Source organism: Bubalus kerabau, chromosome 5 (genome assembly GCF_029407905.1).
Source record: "Bubalus kerabau isolate K-KA32 ecotype Philippines breed swamp buffalo chromosome 5, PCC_UOA_SB_1v2, whole genome shotgun sequence".
NCBI classification, from domain to species: domain Eukaryota; kingdom Metazoa; phylum Chordata; class Mammalia; order Artiodactyla; family Bovidae; genus Bubalus; species Bubalus kerabau.
This window is the reverse complement of record NC_073628.1, coordinates 120,123,581-120,138,014: the sequence shown is the minus strand read 5'-3', so window position 1 is coordinate 120,138,014 and position 14,434 is coordinate 120,123,581. Positions and strand designations below refer to the sequence as shown.

At 43.6% G+C, this 14,434-nt stretch overlaps 1 long non-coding RNA gene across 1 annotated transcript; it reads left to right on the top strand.

Moving 5' to 3' along the window:
* The first annotated feature begins 3,015 nt into the window (after positions 1 to 3,015).
* LOC129654060 (uncharacterized) lies at positions 3,016 to 5,573 on the top strand. The gene is made up of 3 exons (XR_008715366.1): positions 3,016 to 3,179; positions 3,549 to 3,662; positions 5,148 to 5,573. It is a non-coding gene; the product is annotated as an uncharacterized LOC129654060 (long non-coding RNA).
* Positions 5,574 to 14,434: the final 8,861 nt, after the last annotated feature.

Below are 14,434 nucleotides of genomic sequence, written 5' to 3'. Positions count from 1 at the left end.
CAAATTTAAATGACATAAAGTGAAAGTGAAAGTCGCTCAGTCCTGTCCAACTCTTTGTAACCCCGAAAACTATATAGTCTATGGAATTCTCCAGGCCAGAGTACTGGAGTGGGTAAACTTTCCCTTCTCCAGGGGATCTTCCCTTCCCAATCCAGGGATTGAACCCAGATCTCCCACATTACAGGCAGATTCTTTACCAGCTGAGCCACAAGGGAAGCCCAAGAACACTGGAGTGGTAGCCTATCCCTTCTCCAGAGGATCTTCCCAACCCAGGAATTGAACTGAGGTCTCCTGGATTGCAGACAGATTCTCTATCACCTGAGCTATCAGGGAAGCCCTAAATAACATACAAATAAAAATAATTAAAGTCTAACCCAGGTGTCCACTAAATCCCTGAAGGGCAGGCCTTGTCCTTTGTCAATGAGCAGGCTGCTGGCGCTCATTCCAAGTGTAGGAGGAGAAGGGGCTAACGGAAAGAGTTGCTTTCTAGGTGAAAGTCTGAGTCCACAGTTTCCTGCAAACAATGAACAAGTTCCGGGGAGAAGTGAGGTCATCACAGAAGAGCTTGGAAGGGTACAAAGCAGCATGTGCTACAGAGAACAGACCCCCTTTCCCCAACTTTCTCCTGGCCTAGCCTGTGGACTCACAGAAGCTTCACCTCCTGTTCCTTCTCTCCACTTCTCTCATCGCTGCAGATCTGCCTGGTGGAAAATTCTGTGCTGGGCACAGGAATACAGGGTGTGTACAAGGCCCTCAGGGAGCTGGTACTGAGAGGGACCGTTGAATTCATACTTATTCAATTCTCATTTCTTGTCCTTTCCTACAAATTTAGTCTTTAGAATCCTATACAGAATTCCCACCCCCATTTCTACAAAGAAATAATCAAGCATCATTTGATTTATTCAACCTCATACCTGCAAAGGGGCATGTACCAGTCATGTCAGGGATATTTCTCCTGCCTTTTTCTTGGTGATGTCTGAGTCTAGGCCAAGATAGAGAGTTGGAAGAGGCAACAGGACACAGGGCACGATGGCCTAGGAGGTCAGGGTCCCCTGTTAAGGCTAGCAGGTCCCGTTTCCTAGGCTGAGGGAAGCCAGCTATAGGATTGTGATTGGTGTAGACTAGGTTTCCTTGACAATGAGGCATTCCACGTAAGTGAGAAATTATTTATGTTTAGATTTGTGATGGGGGCCCCTGCCACTAGGGTGGCCTCCATTTGGAAGGTCCTGATATTTGAGTTAATTTTTATCACATCTTGGGCTTCCTGAGTGGCGCTAGTGGTAAAGAATCCTCATGGCAATGCAGGAGACATGAAAGTCATAGGTTTAATCCCTGGGTTGGGAAGATCCGCTGGAGGACGGCACAGTAATCCACTCCAGTATTCTTCCCTGGAGAATCCCATGGACAGAGGAGCCTGATGGACTACAGTCTATAGGGTCACAGAGTCAGAGATGACTGAAACGACTTAGCACACACCACACATCACATCTTAGTTTATGTTCTTTGGAAGCAGAGCCTGAGACAGGGTTCTAGGGACACCTGATTTATTGATTTATTCAGGAAAAACTTATAAGGGAGGAAGGGATGCTGAAAAGTGAAAGGAAAAGAGTAAAGCATGGAAGAAGTCCAGATCTGATCCCCAGAGAACTCTGAAGTATAAAGATATCACAGAAATGTCCCCACTATGAAGGAAGAAGGCCAGACTTCTGTGGTTGGGAGGATGAGTGTGTTGGGGGAAGGTGTGGTCAGAGGCATAACCTCGAAGTTGAGGCAGCTCCCATCAGCTGTAAGGGTAACTGCTAGAGACAGGGGGAGCTGTGAGCTCTCCATCTCTGTAGGATGGGGCACCAACCCAGTCAAGGAAACCCAAGTGAGGCACCAAATGAATCCAACCCATGTAGATTCAAATGCAGGGTTCATGTCCACAAGTTAGCATGACCATTATATGAGATGATTATGAAGAGCCCCTGCGGCAGTAACTGTCCCCTTTGAGACAGGCTGGGACCTGAGACCCCTGGCTGAAAAGCTTGCACCTGGGCACATCTCTCCTCAAACAAAATACAAGGAAACTATATGGGACTAAAAATAACTGCATGCATGCACAGTTAGGTCAAATTCTGGACAAAAGATACAAAGAGACCAAAACACCCAGCTGCCACTTTTCAAGAGCCTGGAACAAAAGCAGGGTATTGTGCATGCCCCCTGCACACAACACCACCTAATGGGTGGGCAGACCACCTAACAGGTGCGCAAACCACCTACGCCACTCCTCTACCCCGACCCCGGACACACCCCTACCTCAAATCATATAAGGAACAAGCTTGCCCTCCCTCCAGGGAGTGAACAAGCAAGGGAAACTGTTGTTTGTTCTCACTTTCCTCTGCTGCAGCAGGGGCCCCATAAAATCTCCCCTGAATTTCTTGTCTGGCCTCTGATCAATTTCTATCAATTAAGAAGGCCAAGAACCCTGATTGATAACACCTTCCTCTCCTTTATGGCATTAGAGCCAGAAGTTCTTGATAGACGGGCCCAATCAGAAAATCTACCTGATTCATACTCTGGCTAAGCAAGAAGATAAACCTTCACTGAAATCTATTCCTCTGCACCCCTGGCTCCAACTTCACCTGGTCTTGTGCTCACTCAGTGCTTTTGTTATTTTAATGGCCTCTAAAGAATGGGTTTCTTTCCTGTCTAGAATTCAGCCCTCTACCGCAGTGCTTCCCAAACTGTATTCCATGGGGGTTGGGGAATGAAGCCTGTGGTAGGTAATGACTCTCCCAAAGATGTTCCCATCCTCATCCATGGTACCTGTGACTGTGTTGTGTTACATGGTAAATGGAACTTTGCAGGTGTGATTAATGGCATGGATCTTCAGATGAAAAGAACATCCTGGTATACCCAGGTGGGCCCAGTCTCATCACATGAGTTCTTAAAAGTTGAAAATCTTCCCTGGCTGTGGTCAGAGAGAAATGAGACAGAAGAACATGGAGGAGAAATTCAAGAAGTGAGTTATTCAACCTACCACTGTTGGCTTTGCAGATAGAGGAAGGGGCCATGAGCCAAGGAATTGGGGCAGCCTTTAGAAGCTGGGAATAGCCCTCAGCTAGCAAGGAGACCTTGGAGACCTTGGTCCTATAACCACAAGGAATTCTGTTCTGCCAAGAGCTGGAATGACCAAGGTAATATCTCTTCCCCTTGAGCCTCAAGAAAGGAACATAGCCCTGCTGACACCTTGATTTTAGCCTGTAGAGACCATCATGAGACCTCTAATCTGCAGATTGTAAGATAAGGCATTTGTGTTGTTTATGCTGTTAAGTTTGTAGTGATTTGGTACAGCAGCAATGGAAAACTAATACGGGGGTCTTGATCAAATAAATTTGGGGAATGCTGCCATCGATTATAGAACATGTTAATCATCTTGTTATAAAAGAGTCATAGTAAAAACAAAGCCAGTAATAAAACATTAATGGAATCAAGTAGCAGATAACTTGTTCACTACAAAGGGAGGGGCTGACACTAATCTGATTCACAATTCTATGTTCCGACAGCATCGTGTGTGCAAATAGAGGGCTTCTGCGGAGTCGCAGCATCAGCATCACACTCCGTTGTCATAGTTACACCCTGAAAAGGAAGATGCCCTGACAAAGACCAGATTGGCTGTGGTAAGTGGTGGGAAGTTACCCTGAGGGGAGCCAGATGCTTCTACATTCATGTCAGAGATGTTTTCTGAAATTTGTATTCAGTCAGCTCTGCCCCAAAGGGACTCATGGTCATTTACGTTTCAAAAACAGGAAGCCTATATTCATGATGGATACTTTCTAATAGCGGGGATTTGTCCTTCTGGGGGAGCAAACATTCACAAACGAAATGTTTTGAAATACATTTTGCCCCAAATTAAGCTTCAACCACTGGTAACTTCTTATACCTCATTTCCTACCCTACTCCAACTCAGTCCCTCCATGCTAGCCACAGGGCTTCCTGTTATACTTTGAATACATCAGGCTCATCCTTCTGTAGGGGTTTGGCACCTGCTCTTCTCTCAGGCTGGAATGTCCTTCCTCCAAATGTCAGCATGCTTCACTTCATCCACTTAAGTGTCTGCCCACCCCAGAGAGGCCATCACTAAGCTCTTTATCTAAAATAGACACATACACCCTTTTATTGTCAGTCTTCTTACCCAACTTTACAGTTACTGTAATTATTTGAGCGGGTGTTTATCATGTCCCCACCAGACTATAAACTACATGAAGGCTAGGGTCTTGCTTCTTGCTCACTGTTGTATCCCCAATTTCTGGCACATGAGAAGTACCCACTAAACACTTGTTGACTATGAGAAGGAATTGTTTGGAGTCTTGATTCTCCCCTGCCCTTCCAGCCCTCTGGCATGTAATCCTGGCTATAGTCCCTCATCCAATTTCTCCCAAATTCAAATTCTTCCCTAGTCCAGTGTGATTGGTATGGAAGATTGCATCTTTCAAAAATGGCCACCATAGTATATATCCCATCTCACATGCCTTTCTTAAAAATTCATGTTGATTCTCCTCCCTTTGAGGAATGTGTCTGCATTCTATCTTCTTGAATCTGGCCTGGCCTGTGACCATGATGGGACTATACAGTGACACTGTGTGACTTCTGAGGTTAAGTAATAAAAGATGAGATATAGAGTTTGCCTCATTCTCTTGGGTCTCTCCCTCTGAGAACACAGCCCTCTTCCTATGCGGATATTCAGGCCTTGTGGAGAGATGATGTATAGATGTCCCAACACACAGCCAAGGTGAGGTCTCAATTCACAACCAGCATCAACTTCCAGATATGTGAGGAAGACTTTACGATGACTCCAGCCCCAACCATTATCCAGCTGCAACTGCAGGAGAGACCCTAGTGAGGACCAGACAGCCAGACAACTGCCCCCACATCCTCGCTGTTGTTCAGTCACTAAGTCATATCTGACTCTTTGCAACCCCATTAACTGCAATACGCCAGATTTCTCTGTCCTTCACTGTCTCCCAGAGTTTGCTCAAACTCATGTCCATTGAGTCAGTGATGCCTCTGAACCATCTCATCCTCTGTCATCGCTTTCTCCTCCTGCCTTCAATCTTTCCCACATCCACAGGAGATCATAATAAAATGATTGTTCTTTTTTTAAGCCCCTAAGTTTGGAGAAGACTCTTGCGAGTCCCTTGGACTGCAAGGAGATCCAACCAGTCCATTCTAAAGGAGATCAGCCCTGGGTGTTCTTTGGAAAGAATGATGCTAAAGCTGAAACTCCAGTACTTTGGCCACCTCATGGGAAGAGTTGACTCATTGGAAAAGACTCTGATGCTGGGAGGGACTGGGGGCAGGAGGAGAAGGGGACGACAGAGGATGAGATGCTGGATGGCATCACCGACTCGATGGATGTGAGTTTGAGTGAACTCCGGGAGTTGGTGACGGACAGGGAGGCCTGGCGTGCTGCGATTCATGGGGTCGCAAAGAGTCGGACACGACTGAGCGACTGAACTGAACTGAACTGAAGTTTAAGGGTGGCTTGTTATATAAGAGTAAACAACTGAAATAGGGAATGTGGAATTGTCTATTAAAAGGTCTGACTTCTAATCTCTGTTTCTGTGCCACTCATGTTTGTCAGTCCCTCTACTTTCCAACCTACAAAACCAGAGCCTGCGTAACTAACTTCCATCCTCGGGTGCTCGGTCATCCTCAGGAACTGTGCTCAGAAAAAAGTCCATATAGCTTTCAATATTTTCCTATTATCACAATTCGGAATCTGCCTGGATTCAGCCACTCTGAAGATTAATAAGTCACTCAGGTCAGCTGGGTTAATGAACTGCACTCCCCTGTCAGTCTTTTCAGCTCCAGGCCCATGCCATCCCTTGTGGCAATTCCTATTCCAACAACACTTGTCATTTACAAGGACAAATTCCATACTTGTCTCTGCACCTCTGAAGCTGGGGCAGACTCTTATAAGGCTGCTCAACGGCTTCCATCAAACACATCTTACTCAAGGCTGAGGGCAAAACCAAGAGCCCCCTGCCTCACTGGGCCGTTTCTGAGCCCAATCTGGGAGAGGTTTTTAGAATAATCAGCGCAGTCACAGTGGGGCCGGATAACAAACCTATGGCCAGAAACTCTCAAATGCAGTCAAACATTCAATCTGGAAAATAAGCTGCAGATGGAAATAATAGGCAAAAAAATTTACAGTGTCTATTGCAGAGAGATTCACTGGGTAGGAGATACAGAACTGGTCAGTATGATAACCGGAGTCTGGCTGATGATCATGGTCTGGTTTCAGTAAGTCCAAGCTTGGATTCTGACTCTGGGAGTCCCTGAGCCTCTCTCAGCCTCAGTTTCCTAGGCTCTAAGCTGAGACTAAGACTAGAATCTCCCTCATAAGGATGTCGAATGGACGAAGCGAACTGATGCTTATAAATGTCAGCACTGGAAACCGAAGCCCTCAGTGAATGGGAGACCTTATCTTTCACTGAGATGGATCACAAAGGCAGTACGGGCTTGGTTAAGGCTGAAAGAGTCTGCCCAGTGATTTATGGATCTGGCATAGGGGAGCTCTGAGATGGGAAAAGCCAGCATGTTGCCTCAGGGATGCTGCAAAAGCCTTCAGCTTTTTATATTTGGAGAAGATATATATCTTCCCCAAACCCAGAACTCCCCTCCGCCTCCTCTGCAGCTGCCACCCCTGGATTGCTTTTGAGTCACAGAAAGTGTAGACCCCTGGGACTCACACCCTGGGAAAACCCTGCCTCCATCCTCTACCAAGTCTCATTTGAAGGGTGGTTGAAGGGCTGACTCACAACACTTAACATAAAACCCGGAGCATCCACTTAATGCCCCTGGTTTCCCACGAACTAGCGGTGGAGCAGTCCATTTGCACAAACCGGCACATACAAAAATAGGCTGTTTGAAATATTCCTGGCAGATGGTGCTAAATATAGACCCAGTGACAGATTGGCCCCATAGCGCAGCTCTTCTCCTGAGCATTAAGAACGTGCAGGAGCCAAGAAGCTTCTCTTTCAGGAAGACTGTAGCAACAAGCCCCAGGATTACCATGCCAGAGAGCTGCTAAGATGCAGAGAAGGGAGGTACCTGAGAGAATGAACACTGGTGCTGTGGTAAGAGGTTCCCAAATTCCACGAGTGCTGGAATGAAAAAAAAAGGTACAGAGAAGAAATTCGGATGAGCTGGAATTATTTATTGGTCTTCCTGAAGGATCACTACTCTTTCAAGAGGTGTCTTCTAGGAGCAAAATTTAAACTGAAGTAGAGGCAGTGGAGTACACTGATTAAGGGTGGAGTTTTGGGGCTGCAGTGAATGCTTTGAACTCTGGTTTTGCTCCTTAGTAGTTAGTGATACGGGAGAAGGCAATGGCACCCCACTCCGTACTCTTGCCTAGAAAATCCCATGGACAGAGGAGCCTGGAAGGCTGCAGTCCATGGGGTCGCTGAGGGTTGGACACGACTGAGTGACTTCACTTTCATTTTTCACTTTCATGCACTGGAGAAAGCAATGGCAACCCACTCCAGTGTTCTTGCCTGGAGAATCCCAGGGATGGGGAGCCTGGTGGGCTGCCGTCTATGGGGACGCACAGAGTCGGACACAACTGAAGCGACTTAGCAGCAGCAGCAGCAGCAGTTAGTTATACGAGGGCTTCCCTGGTGGCTCAGATGGTAAAGAATCTGCCTGCAGTGCAGGAGACACAGGTTCGATCCCTGGGTCAGGAAGATCCCCTGGAGAAGGGAATGGCAACCCATTCCAGTATTCCTGCCTTTTAAAATCCCATGGACAAAGGAGCCTGGTGGACTACAGTTCATGGGGTTGCAAAGAGTCAGACATGACTAAGCGACCAACACTTTCATACACTTTTAGTTATATGAGATTGCTCAAGTTATTTAACCTTTTGCTGCTTCAGTTTTTGCATACACGAAATGAGATAAGAATAATACTTATCTCATATGAAGATTAAGTAGCATAATGTATGTAAAAGCCGTGCATACTGCCTGATACAGAATCACTGTCTCTTGGGTGGTGGCTATCTTATTTAATGGACTTAGGAAGGAGAGAGAGGTACCTAAAATGGCTGAAAAGCTTTAAGGCTTGGAGGAATATTTTGGATATAAACCAAGCCTAAATTAAAAATAAAATCAGGTTGCAAATTCTTAAGCAGTTTCTATATCCACTGAGATTGTATTTGGAATAGGCGATGCCATAAATAGCTACCCCATGGAAAGCAATCACTGTGGGCAGAGTGTTGGCGTGTGAAAGGCTGGCTTCTGTGGGAGAGAGATGATCTAGAGGGGGCTCAGTCATCATCTTAAAAGGGAAGGGAGATCTCTCTTTTCATAAGGAGTGGGCCTTTGAATACTGTGAAATTCCGTGTCTAACTTCCATGCAGTAAAACTTTTTAAGAGCCAGGAGGATTTTCTCTTAAATTTTAATGCCAATACCTGCCAGTCTGTGGCGAGTGCACCTGAGGGGCCCAAAAGGTGGCCCTGTGCTGTGTTGTCTGCATTCATGCTGTGCTCCATTGTGGCTATGCCTCTGGTTCCTTCTATCTAGTCCTGGTTTCTCCAAATGCTGGAGTTAGAATTTTGTACATTTTACAATCTGTATGCTGCTAGGACCATGTCCCACTGACCAAGAGAAATGTTGGTTTTAAATTGTCTTTGCAGAAAAAAAAAAAAAAATTGTCTTTGCAGGACTAGAGTACTCCTGACAGCCTAAGTACTGCCCCCAGGAGCCAGAGGAGTCTTTTCTACAGAATTTTCTCGGTGGGGATTGTGGTAAAGGCAACCTCTGCAAGAGGATGATGGGACTATATTTAGGGCTCTGGGCCCAGAAATAATAATCAGCGCATCGTCTCATGATACAGACGTGCCTACATTCTTACACCCTGTCTTACTTCAAGTAAGCTAACTGATGTTATGACCCACCTCCAACAGTTCAGAAGCTTAACAGGGTAAAAGTTGATTTCTCTCTCAGGCAAAGTTCATTTGCACTGGGATGGGGAAGTGTGGGGGTGGGAAGTCCCTGCTCCATAATAGTTCTTCAAGAACCCAGGCTGACAGAAGCCTGGCAATTTTCAATCTGTGACTTTCAAATCTGCCTGGGTATCATTATCCAGGAAGGTGCATGGAGAACCACAGTGGGTATTCTCTATGGGTCAAGCACCATGGGTCTCTCTAGAAGAGGTGTACGTCATATCACTTCCACTCATATTCAATTGATTAGAACTTAGCATATGACCACATATAGAATGCAAAGGTGTCTGAGAAGTATAGCTTATCTGTGGTCTCAGGAAAGAGAGGAAAATCAAGAATTTTGGTGATCAGTAGGCACGATATTGCACTTTTTAAATCTTTTTCAGAAGACATATTTTGAAGCACCATTTTGAACATGTTCTAGAACTTTTTTCAAATTTCCTGTGCTGTTTTCATTCAATTTTAAATCAGATTTATTAAATAGTTGCTTCTAATCTACATCTCTTCCTACTCAATCTTGTAGTCAAAGAACATCCTAGGTTCCCTACAATGAAAGTGGAATTGATCCATCCTTCTCAGCCTAAGTTTCTTTGTGAATAGCACAGTGAATGAGTGCCTCATTTTAATGAGAAAACACCAGTTATTCTTTAAAAGAAAGCTTCTTTTCCTCAATGCAAGACATAGAATTTTGCACTTTGCGCTATTGCTGGGGTTTAGAAACTGCTGCTGCTGCTGCTGCTAATACTCCTCTAATGCTGTTTATATCAACAAGCTGTACAAGCGCCTCGTAGACAAAGGAAAAAAAGAAAAGGAAAGAAGCCTTTCATTTACGAGAGGACTAGTCCTGTAACAACCACAGAATATGCTCCCCACTGTTTAAGTAGAAGCTGCCTCATTCCTATAAGGGAAACTGTATGCATGGATATAATGATATGTGTATGTTTACAGCATTCTCTTACCTTTATGATCATTTATATGAACATTAACACTTTCTGCAATATTAATGAAAATAAACCATTTTGCTAAGGCTTTAAAGCCCTAACAAAAAAATTCCATTAGAGCTTAAAATTGCAATAATATTGTTGAGTGTACCATCTACTGCTGTAGGGAGGTACAAATGTAACAAAATTTAATATATACTCTACCCTGTGTGTACTTGTATCTGACACCTCTTACATTTTATTATATTTAAGTTTTTCACTAAATGCCTTTACATAGAAAATAGTTCCAAACTGAATCAAGATCACACAGAGAGCTTGTTATACATGAATTCGCGGAAACTACCCTGGGACCTACTGAATATGGGGGTGGTGATTGGGGCATATGTATTTCTAGCAAGTCTTCCAGGTGATTCCAATGCATACCAAGGCTTGAGAATCACAACTGATGTGTCTTAACATTCCTAGTGTCTGGCATATAGTAGGCACTTAACATACATTTGATGGATAAATGAGTGAGTGAATGAACAAAATAAATTTGTTGCTGAGTCTAAAGCTATAAAATAAAAATTCATTGGGAATTTACTGTCACTAACATTAAACACAAAAATAATAATCTCATCCTCAAGAATGCTTCAGTAATAATTCCACATTTTTTGTACAATGCTTGTCATCTTGTTTCACTAACATCAAATATCCAAATTTAGTACTAGAATGCCAAAAAGCCATCGATGAATAATAGAGCATCTGGAAAGGGTATGTCACACTTAGAGGGGGAGGTAAGATTGGAGTGAAAAAATAATTTTGCTGAACACAATGTCTTAATAATGCAAAAATCTACATCTTTCCAGTCTTGTAGGTACATCTGGCTGAGAACTATTTATCTAGTGTCAAAAACAAGTTCAGAACCACCCACTTAATGATAATTTTTAATTAAATGACAAATGCTTTACTAGGAGTTAGACTCCCCCAAAACAAACTCTATTATGACAGTTGCAAGCTTTCAGAAAGCTGACAGATACCTTCCTGCGTTTAACACTCTCCCTGTTTACCTCTAACCTCTCTGAATGTTCCTTCTCTGCCTTTCCAGGCTCATCATCTTCTACTCAGCCATTAAAAGTTAAATTTCTCAAGGTTTTGAGCTAGGCTCTCTCTTCTTCTCACTCTCCAGAGCATATGATCTATTCCTATAGCTTTAATTATTATTTTTTTATAACTGATACTCGAAATGCTGTCCCTAGCCCAGATCACTCCTCCAAGCTCCAGTTGGTTATACACACCCATGTAAGAGTGGTTTATAAAACTTAGGCCTAATATTAATGAGTAAAAGGAAAATATTAGTTAGTCTTTTATTTTTAACTAATTAAATATATAGGTATGTAAAGTATCTAATATATAGGATACACGTGAAATATCTTGCCATCATATGAAAAGCACTCAGTAAATATTAGATGCTTTTTCCCCTAAAGCTGTTGTATAATATAGTTCTCCAAAGCAGAATAAACCTAAAATTTCAAAGCTACATCAAGATGTAGGTCTGAGTAAACGGTGTCAATTGTGTTAAGATGGAATGATGTTTGGTTGGAATCGTGAACACCCAATCTTTAACCAGCCACTTAAGACTACCTCTTCAGGTTTAGGAGGAAAACGTATGGATACAGGGGAAAGCTGTCTGTTCCTCTGAAGTTTCCGCCCGCCCTCGCCCTCTACATTTGGACGTTAACCTCCACTGGCAGCGCGGGGGCATCTAATGCAAGGCCGTGGGGGAGGGTGTTGCTTTGCCTGGAAAAGGCAGCCAAGCAGTCTGGGTCAAAATCAAACGCAGTAGCCAATTTCCTCAAGATCTGCGTCCAGTCCTGGTCCTCAGGTCCTACCACTTTGATGACTAGAGAATGTAAGGAGAGAGATAAACCCAAAGGAAAAACATGAAGGGGGGAAGCAGAGTGTCTACCTATGACTACCCCATCTCATCATCCCACTGGTATTGACCCATCACAGATCTCCTCCAGGTGGTACGGTGAGGAGTTTTATACTTGTCCAAGAGAATAGAGGGTGCCATTTGTTCAGTGATGTATTTATTCATCCAACAAATATTTTTGAGTGACTATATGCATCAGGCACTGTTGCAGACACTATGGATATGGTGATAATGAGAAAATGACAAAATCCCTGCCTCATAGGACCTATATATTCTAGCATGTAAGTAAAATATATTCTATGTCAGATGATGGTTAAGCCCTACTGAAAAAAAAATAATAAAGCAGGGAGTACTAAGCTATTACAATAACTTAAGCAGGAGATGATACAATTTAATTACTAAATGATTACTAAAAATCATTGAATTGTACACTTAGAATAGGTGAATTTTATAGTATATAATTATACCTCAATAAGTCTGTTTTAAAAAGAGAGAGGGAGTTGATGGTGATTTGGACTATGATGTCTCAGAGAGGAGGTGATGAGAAGTGTTATCAAAAGTTGCTAGAAGACATTATACTAATGGGTGGGCAAAATGGGGAGAGCAAGGTCTTTATAGAGAAACAGAACCAATAGGATACATATGTATATATATTTATATTTAAGAGGAAATTTATTATAGGAATTGGTTCACATGATTATGGAGGAGGCAAGTTTACTATGTGCTATCTGTAAGTTGGAGAAGAGAAGCCAATGATGTAATTCAGTCCAACTCTGAAGGTCTGAGAACCCAGGGCGCTGATGAGTCTGGCCAGGAGCATTGATGGCTGAGGGCAGGTCAAGATAGTTTTACTAAGCAAAGTGAGTGAAAGTAGCTCAGTCGTGTCCAACTCTTTGCGTCCCCATGGACTGTAGCCTACCAGGCCCCTCCCTCCATGGGATTCTCCAGGCAAGAGTACTGGAGTGGGTTGCAATTTCCTTCTCCAGGGGATCTTTCCGACCCAGGGATCGAACCCGAATCTCCCGCATTCCAGGCAGACGCTTTAACCTCTGAGCGACCAGGGAAGCCAAGCAAAGAGAGCAAATTTGCCCATCCTTCTCCTTTTTGATCTATTCAGCCCCTTGCTAGATTGGATGATGCCCACCCATAGAGGTATGGGTAATTGTTAATCAGCCTACTGATTCAAATGCTAAGCTCTTCCAGAAACACCCTCACAGACACACCAAGAAATAACATTTTACCAGTTATCTGGACATCTGTTAGTCTAGTCAAGTTAACACATAAAACTAAGTATCACAGTCACTTAATAGATCAACATATGGATAAAAGCAATATTTGTGCTTCATTTTCTCACCATTGCCTATGACTGCAGATCTGTTTCTTAGGAAATTCTAGGAAGCTATAAGGAGAATATTTCCCTTTGTATACCACAAAGACCCTTGACATGAATGCCTCTATTTCTGCGGTCCTCAGTTCTATACCCAAATTGGCTATTGCTAGTCAAGCAGTCAGTTCCTGTGGGACCAAAATGTTAGACTCTTGACTGAAGTCCAGAAGATGGCTTTAGGAGGGTGGGTAGGGGGTGGTGTGCGAAGCAGTGTTTGAAGGAGGAGGAACTCCAGAGCCCTCTTAAAAGAGAGGCAAGGGAAGGTAAGTTACTTTATAAGTCATTACAAGGTAACACAGTCTGTCCAAGGGCAGGCATCTCATTCACAGCCAACGTCCTTACAGGGGGCCTTACATGATCGGTTTCCATGACCTCTTTGACCTTATCTTGTAATACTTCTCTGCTCCAGCCACATCCTTCTCAGTGTTCCTCAAACCCATTTAGCACGTTCAGCCTCAGGGCATCTGCACTGACTGTTTCCCCTTCTTGGAATGTTCTTCCCTCAAATATCCATATGCTGATCCTCTCATTTCCTTCAGGCTTTTACTCAAAAATCATCCTTTCAGTGAGATGTTCTCTGGTCACCCTATTTAAAACCGTATTCCCTTACTCTTCCAAGCTCCCATCACCATCTTGGTATAATCACTGACTGACATACTACACATCCTCTTTACCTTTTTTATTGACTATTTTTAGTTGACTGTCTAAAAGCTGCCTTTAGAATCTCTGGGATATAAGAATATACTGACCCTTTAGAATGTAATTCCATAGGGCTGGGATTTTTGCCTGCTTTATTTACCTGTGACAGTATCTGTCATCTAGTATGCCATCAACAAATATTTGTTCAGTGAATAAACAGCTGACAACCAGGAATCAGAAAAATACCAGTGGGTAGAGCCCAAGCCTGGGCACTCAGAGTGTAGCCCTGGGGCCCTTTACAAGAATCACTTCCTCTATCAAGGAAGCTCGGCCCCCATCCCATTAGCTAGACTTCACCACATCTCATGTCAATGTGTTTTGATAACTGACTCTGACCCTTTGGGAACCAGGCAATATTTTTACCCCATTCTTTACCATCTTTTACTTCTTGTTAAAGCTCAATCTTGAAACAAGTTCCCTGGAAACCAGCGGTTAAAACTTCACCTTCCAGGGACTTCCCTGATAGTTCAGTGCCTGGAGCTCCAAAGTCGAAATGCTAGGG